The sequence below is a fragment of the Gopherus flavomarginatus genome, chromosome 24, assembly GCF_025201925.1.
Source record: "Gopherus flavomarginatus isolate rGopFla2 chromosome 24, rGopFla2.mat.asm, whole genome shotgun sequence".
Taxonomy (NCBI): Eukaryota; Metazoa; Chordata; order Testudines; family Testudinidae; genus Gopherus; species Gopherus flavomarginatus.
In genome coordinates this window covers 9191574-9200122 of record NC_066640.1, presented here as the reverse complement: position 1 = coordinate 9200122, position 8549 = coordinate 9191574, and positions in this window count along the sequence as shown.

The following is an 8549-nucleotide window of genomic DNA, read 5'->3' as shown; positions in this document are numbered from 1 at the left end:
TCTGTGCAAAAAATGAAAAATATGCATAGCTTATTAATTATGCATGCAGTAGCACAGAATTCCCCCAAGAGAAAATAGTTTTGGTTCCAAGTGGGATCCAAACCCAGAAGCAGCCTATTTTCCAGTCCCAGGTCAGAAGCAGCTACACTAAAGGATTCTAATCTAGCAAAAAGAAGGCATAACAAGAACCAGTGGCTGATGGCGGAAGCCAGACAAATTCAAATTAGAAATTAGGCCCAAATTTATAACGGTGAGGGTGAGTAATCATTGGAACAAACTACCAAAGTGCTGGATTCTCCATCTCTGGCTGTCTTCTGATCAGGACTGTATGCCTTCCTGGAAGATACACTTTATCTAAACAAGTTATTGGGCTTAAATGGAGGAGTAATGGTAAAATTCAGTGCCCCGTGTTGTACTGTTCCGACTAGATTATATAGGGTCTTTGTGGCCTTAAAAATCTATGAATAATCTCTCAATTGCTGTTCTTATCAAACTTCAACCAAAATGGTGGGAAATGCATGGGAACAGCTGCACTCACGAGATTTCCACCACTTGTGGTCAGAAATCTTACGTGAATGGTTTATGCCAAGTCACAGCCCCTCTAAATCCCAGCCTCAAGTTGAGTCTAATGCCTGAACCTGACTACACTGGACCCAGACGCATCTTAGTTCCTTCCTTGGCCTAGTTACGCTCCAAAAGCTCCAAACTGATGAAAGGTAAGAGCAACCCAAGGAAAAGAGAGACAGTCCTTATCCACAGGAAGGGAGTGAGGAGGCCTTAGGCTGTTTGGAGAATTTAAGCACAGCTTTCTTACCACCATCACCTCTTTAAAATATCCGTGAATCCTCCTGTATCTAGGATCAAGTCAGGTTCTTTCTTTGCTGACAGTTGTCTAGTGGGTGAATCTGTGCCTCTCTGTTGTGCTGAGAGAGAAAAAAAACTATTGCAGCACTCTGGCTTGTATCAAAAGTAACCGACCATTCTCCTCCAACCCATGAAGAACTGCTGTGCAGTCTAGAGCCAGCTTGGCCACATGAAGAGGGCATATGTCCATTGATTTTCAAGCCACGAGTACGAGGTCACTCCTGCTTTAGAAACAGCCTGGCCAGGAGCCTGTTTGCTGGAGAGAGGCTGCAGCTCTGATATTCTAATATTAGCAGCAGGCATCTGAAATGACAAGCCTAGGGCTGAAAGGTAAGACAAAGTCAGCAGCACACTGCCATGCCCTGCCGCTGCTCAGCCAGATTCCTGTTCAGCCCATGGAAGAATGGGCTAACTATGGGTAGAATTACACAATGACCTGTAGATTGGAGAATAAATTGCCGTTGTTTCTGCTTCTCTAATCTTTAATATATAAAATACTCCCAACCACTTTCTATTGGCACATGACCAAAATAAACTCAGGGACAGCTAACTTTTCTTCCATCAGAGATGCGGAGTAATTTTGGCTCAAAATTCCATTTGGGGCTAACACCCTAATATCAGTTTACAGCTGGGGTGAGGGTACAGTAATCTGTGGACAAGGGTCTGAGCAAGGCATAATCTGAACACAGGGCTGGGAGACAGAAACTTCAAGCTCTCATACGGTCTTCTACTGTGACCTAGGGCAATTCGCTTGCCCCTTCTGCCTCTGTTTGTGCAGCAGGCATGAAATCGCTCATAGAGGTGTTGGGAGGAGTCATTTTTCTGCAGTGCTTTGAGGTAGACAGTGTTAAGTATCATTCAAATCTCAGTGATAGGCCCAATCGGTATGAAGCACAGGTCCTCTGCTTAGGCTCTTGGCACTCTGCCCCATGTGCTATGCAGACAGAACTGTCAATTTATTCCAAGCACCACCTTAAATGAGAACAATGGCATCTACAAAAAGTGCCTGGTAGGTAGGTATCAGCCACCTGGGTCCTCCAGGCATTCTACAGAGGAACGTGACCTTTGCAGGCCCGAAAGTGTGAAAACAACAGACTTCCCAGGAGGTGGCAGTCAATAATGGGTGGTGAGATCGGAGACTGTACTTGTCCCCAAACCCTGACTACAGCAGGTGCACCTCGCTGGGCCTTGTTGAGAGTCTGTGAAACCAGTGTTCACCACCTCCCTTTTGGAACAAACATGGAGAGTCTCCCTGATCCACTGGCATCTTAGCTGCAGGAAGACTACAGTAGCTTCTCCTTTGACCCCAATACATTGCCAATACTAACCTAGTCACACATCTGTGCCTCCTCTCTTCTCCAGCCCAAACAGTCCTTCAGATACTTCATTACAGAGCGGTCTTGAGTCTGCATTTGCCCTGCACCTTGCCCATCATTTAAACCATTGCAAAGACCAGGCCATTTTCCCTTGGTATAAATGACTGCAAGAGGTACAGAGCAATGGGATTAGGGGATTTTATCGTAGGAGTAGAGTGGAAAAGACTCAGCTGCCTCAGCTCCAGTAAAAGAAACTGCTGGAGAAAGTCTTCATTTTTGCTTCCTCTCCCCCCAAAATTACCAAGCCAGAGAGGAGGAGATGTCTAAAGCAACACCCTGATGTGACACCATCACTTTTAATCCTCAGTGGAATTACCCCAGCATCAAGCAAACAGAAATACTTTATGTTCCTTTGCCCCAAAATGAGCCACTGTATCACTCTTTTAAAAAACAGAATCTTGTTATAAGCAGAGCTACAGATTCCACATTCAGGAAAGGAGGAAGGAGAGGGGAGGGGAGGAAGTCTCTGGAGACCTGAGTACACGGAAAAGTTGCACCAGTTTAACTTAAATCACTTATTAAAACCTGTGCGAATGCTATTTCAGTTTAAGACTGGCTTCCTGAGGTTTAGCTTACCTGATCAATTTAAGCTAAATTGAAACAAGTCACTCAAACCCAAATAAGTGCATCCCCATGTGGGGGACGTACTGGTTAAAGAGTAAATCACACCTTTATACACCAGTACAACTTCCTCAGGTAGACAAGCCCCGAGATTCAATCTGCAGGAGGATGGTTCTGTATTTCCTTTTATTCGTTCATGTATTTAGTGCTGGTGAAAGGTGCAGGATTGACAGCCCCGGAGACTGAAATCCTATTAACTCAAGAGAAGAAGTAAAAACCCAGGCAAGAGCAGGGCAAGCTTTGCCTACAGATAAGCCTCAACCCTGCTATGGAGGGGACCAAATGCAAGAGTGGAGTTTAGTGACACTCTCTCAATCAGTCTTTAGCCTCTCTGTTGAGATCAGCAGCAGGAGGGAGAACCTCGTAGCAATAGTTTGAGTTGTGGACTTTTGTCCTTGGGCAGCTAGAGTCCATCTCATTTCTCACAGGCCGTGGAATATCAATGAGCTTTTGATCCCTACAGATCTGGGTGGGATTTAAACTAGTGGGTTAGACAGTTTTTCAGAGCTATCTTTCATTCTGTAACCATGAAGCCTTCCAGTCCCCTTTCTTAGGCAACCCTCAGATAAGAGAACACTTCATTTTTTTCTTTCCTGATTTTCATTTTTAATTGGCTCCACTGTATTCATCTTCTCCAAATACCTGGAGGGATGAATGGGGTAAAACAGAGATATAAAGGCAGCTAGGAAGAAAGTGGATTGGAATTTTTTCAAGAAAGTGAATTTTTTAGTGAAATTGTCTATTTGGATGAAAAAATTCACAAATTTGTGTCAAACTGTTTCACAGCACAAACAGGTGACATCCTGATCTAGAAAATAAGATAAGTTTCAATCTGTGCTAAGTAGCAGCTCCATTTAACTTTTCACAACATCAATTATATCATGGTTACTATATAGCATAATATGACATGGCTTGACATACAACGTGTTTAAACACATTTAAAGAGTGATTTAAGTTAAACTGGTAGTGCAACATTCCAGCGAGCAGCTGGATCTCTAGCACAATCCGTTAGCATGTTTGTCTGTTAACCGAAAGGCTGATGGTCCAAGCTCACTCAGGGACATGACTACATCTTTATAAGAGTAGTTAAGTGCTGGACCAGGCTTCCAAGGGAGGTTGTGGAATCCCCATCACCGGACGTTGAAGAACAGACTGAACAAACATCTGTCCCGGTTGTTCTAAGTTTACTTGGTCGTGCCTCAGCACAGGAGACCAGAATTGACTTCTCCAGGTCCCTTCCAGCCCTACATTTCTAGGATTCAATCTCACGTCAGATTATGAACTACTGCTACTGGCATGTCATGAAATGTAAAAATAATAAAAATGAAAAAAATCAAAACAAATAATTTCGTTCTGAAACAAAATTTTAAAATTTTCCTCATACAAAGTTTTCAAAATGGATTTTTCTTTAATTTCCATTTTGCTGCAAATTTCAAAAACTTCTTTTGCTGTAATCTGAAATGAAAACAAAATTTAAAAAATGTCGACTTCCCACAAAACAGAAACGCCAAGTTCAAACTTGCTCTAGTTCAATGCATCCTTTGAAGCATCAGCATTGATGCAGAACTCATACCAATGGCTGCAAACGAGAAATGTAAAAACAAAATAACCCCAACTGATACACGTGCTATAAGAAACAGCTGACACACGATTCTAGGAGCATCTGAGGTGGCCCTTTATAGATTCAGAGATTCCAAGGTCAGAATGGACCATTTTGATCATCTTTTCTGACCCCTTGTATAACAAGCCATAAAACTTCCCCAAAATAATTCCTAAAGCAGATCTTTTAGATAAACATCTAATCTTGATTTTAAAATTGTCAGTAATAGAGAATCCACCATGACCCTTGGTAAATTGTTCCCAGTCTGAATTTGTCTAGCTTCCAACTTCCAGCCATCGGACCTTGCTATACCTTTCTTTGCTAGATTCAGAGTCCATTATTAAATATTTGTTCCCCATGTAGATACTTATAGATCGTAATCAAATCACCCCTCACCCTTCTCTTTGTTTTCATCTCATCTCTTAAAAGGAGTGTGATCATGGAACTACAGCCAAGTGAAAGGAAAGCACAAAAGGGCACTGGAGAGAGCGCATGGAAGCTGTACTGAAAATTCCTGGCCCTCTGTGTTCAAAGATCCCAGTGCTGGGAGGCTGCAGGAAGATGGGAGAACTGATGGGCAAGCTTCAAAATGGTGCAGATAAGCACCCAGACCTATATGCTGGAGACCTGTGAGAACGCACCCATGAGAGTCACTGTTCCAATGGGATCCGAAATACGACACGAACACTCGTCTCATGGCACTTCCACGTCTGGATCAGGTGAATCAAAAATGTGACGAGCTGACCAATGTGGTTAGAAGTTTGGACCATTTATCATCTTGATCGGAGAAACAGTCCATATGTTCCTAATAAAGGCCACAGCATTTTGACCTTGAGCATCAAGAGGCAATGCATGTAAAGTATGTAGCCACGGATACTCCCAACGGCATTGCTATTTTAATACGACATTCCAAATTACTCACCTGCAAGGAAAGAATCCTCCTTTCATCCCTCACTGAGCTGTTGTGTCTTCCATCAGACAGAGAAACTGAAGAGTTAAACATCTCTCTTCCTCCACAATTCCACCCTCCGGGCTTAGGGCTAAACTCCGTCTGGCAGCGTTGGGGCACGAATAAGCAGCCTGTTCATTCCTATCTTTTCAAGGCTGCCAGAAATGATCACAGAACAGCTTTATTGTGCGTGTGACTATTTGCGACACAGACTCACAAAGGGAACTCCACCAGCTTTTACACTACAGGATTTAAGATGTTTGCTCGTGAATACATCCCGCTAATCACAAGCGCCAAAACAGGAGCTGTACTTCTCTGAAACAACAATAGCAAAAGAGGTCGTCTTCAGGGCTTCAGAGCTGGGAGGGAGCATAACAGATGGTTATCTGGCTAAAGACCCATGTAATCTGGGCCCATCACTGACTGCATCTATGGGCTGGTCCACACTATGGGGGGAAATCAATCTTAGATATGCAACTTCAGCTACGTGAATAACGTAGCTGAAGTCGAATATCTAAGATCGGATTACTCACCCGCCCTCACCGCGCGGGATCGATGTTCGCGGCTCTCCCTGTCGATTCCGCAACTCCGTTGGGGTTGATGGAGTTCCGGAATCGATGTAAGCGCGCTCGGGGATCGATATGTCGCGTCTAGATGAGACGCGATATATCGATCCCCGAGCAATCGATTTTAACCCGCCAATACGGCGGGTAGTCTGGACGTAGCCTATGACAAGCACTCCACAGGGCAGGCCAGGGAAGGGCTTTGCAGTCTGTTCATCACACTGGTCCAGGCTGCCCGGCAACAGGAACCTGCGGAATACGTAGCAACTCCTGCAAACAGATTGTATCTGACGTGAGATGAGAAGGGAAGGAGTGGGAATTCCAGAGATTAGAGGAAATGGGACTGAGGCAAATCAAGGCGATTGAGAGGTGTGTGTCCAGGAGGGGGCGGGGGAGAGACATGGGGACGACACATGGGACTAAAAAGAACAGAGTAACATCTCCAGCTACCACTGCAATTCAGGTGCATAGGTAAGAAACATCCCAAATCCTCAGGAATATGACAGAGAGAGACTGGAAGAAGAGATTAATGAGGGGCATTCAACAGAAGACTCTCCACCCCACCCCACCCCAAATGGTGCTCAGAGTAAGGAATAATGAATGAGACGCTTAGCTAGCTAAGCAGTATTCACACCTTATCCCCATGGTGCTCACACTGAGAGATGACATGGGATAGCACAGTTTTCTATTCAGCCCCGCAGAATCTACCTCAGTGGGAGATTGAATAGGGAAAGGGCCTAGAATAGTTCCTAGACCAACAGAGTGTCAAGACTTGGGAAGGCCAGAGTGAGAGTATCTGCTCCATCCCAGCTCTATGATGCTCTGATAGGAAATGTTGATCTTCATCTTTGTGATATTGGTCCAAGGCCTCTGCTTGGAAACATTTTACTGGTCCTTAATGTGGCTTTATTGGCCCTTCACAAAGGGTTGCTGGTTATGGCAGGTCACAAGATAGTGGACCTTAAAATCACAGGACAAATTTCTGCTAGTGACTGCAATAGAATTACACCAGCAGAGACTTTGGCTCTCACATCCTTCTCATGCCTCTGGATCAAATAATATGGTTTTTATCAGACTACCTTGAGTAAAGCTAGGAAACAGCTATTGGTGAGCTGAAATCTAAGGGATATTGTTTTCACCTGATCTGAAGCATTAGTCACTAACTGTAGCAGTTTGTGAGATGTCGCTACAAAACAATGTCAGAATTCAAGTGGGGGGAAAAGGGCTGTTAACAATCGAAAAGATGCGATTTTAAAAGGTTTATTATCTGTGTGACCTGCAAGGGCTAGATAGGCATGCTGAAACACTACTGAGATGGCTAAAAGACAGATTCCCTGTAATACGTAGCCACTGGTGGTTTATAAAGATCACAGAAATGTAGGATTGGAAGGGACCTTGATAGGTCAACTTATCCAGTCCCCTGCTCGAAGGCAGGGCTAAATATTATCTAGACCATCCCTGTCAGGTGTTTGTTTAACCTCTTCTTAAAAACCTCTGACAGATTCCACAGCCTCCCTATTTTGGGCCTTAAAACTCTCACTGATCAGTAACTAACCAGTGCTTCTATGGCACTGATCTAGCTATACCAAGTCCTGGACCTTGGATCATTGCAATTTCAATTCTGAACTGAGACGGGCTGCAAGTGCTTTACTCAAGGTAGTCTGATAAACGTATTATTTGATCCAGAGGCATGAGAAGGATGTGAGAGCCAAAGTCTCTGCTGGTGCTATTCACCAACCTGAGCTTCTCATGACTGAGTTACTGGTCAGCTTTCAAGAACCACTCTGACTAGGGAGATTTCTTCCCCTTAGCACAGTAGCTTTTATTTAGAAATGAAGAAACTTCAACCTTCTAAAAACTGTAATTCTGAAGTGCTCAACAGCCTTTAATTCATTATGAACCTAGAGGCAGAGAAAAAAAATGCAAAAAAATACATCACATCCTTAATCTAAAAGGGAAAAAAAATCAATTTTATAGCACATAATCAGACACTTACAAATATATTTCACTGGGGGATGGGGAAGAAGTGTGCATTTCCTATTTCCTTTTCCATAGTCTGATGCACAGAAACCTTCAACATGGTCATTATAGATAAACTGCACAAGTCATTCCTGAACCAAAAGAAGGCTTTAAGAACAAACAAAACAGGAAAAACCCAGCAACAAAGAAGGGCATTCTACAGTTCCAGATTCACGTTTAAACATAACTCACCATCTGAATATGGGGGTCAGGGAAACACACTTTTTTTTGTTGTTTTTACAATATAAATAGTATTTAAAAAGGTACTACATATGAATACAGTAATGGTGCTACTTCAGTCAGGACTTTAACATGCAGAGGAAATCCGTCCACTGCTCACAACCCATCCCACTCTACCTCCCTTCCTCTCCCCATTTCCAAAAAAAAAAAAAAAAATCCTCTGCTGTTTAAATTCTCTTTCAATTGTTTTAAATATTTCTGTGGCCTGGCAACCATTCTTTTTTTCTTTTATACAAGCAAATTATCCTTTAAATCATGTTCTAGCCAACAGGAGACAGCTATGCAGGAGTAATCGCTACACAGGTGCAGCAGCAAAT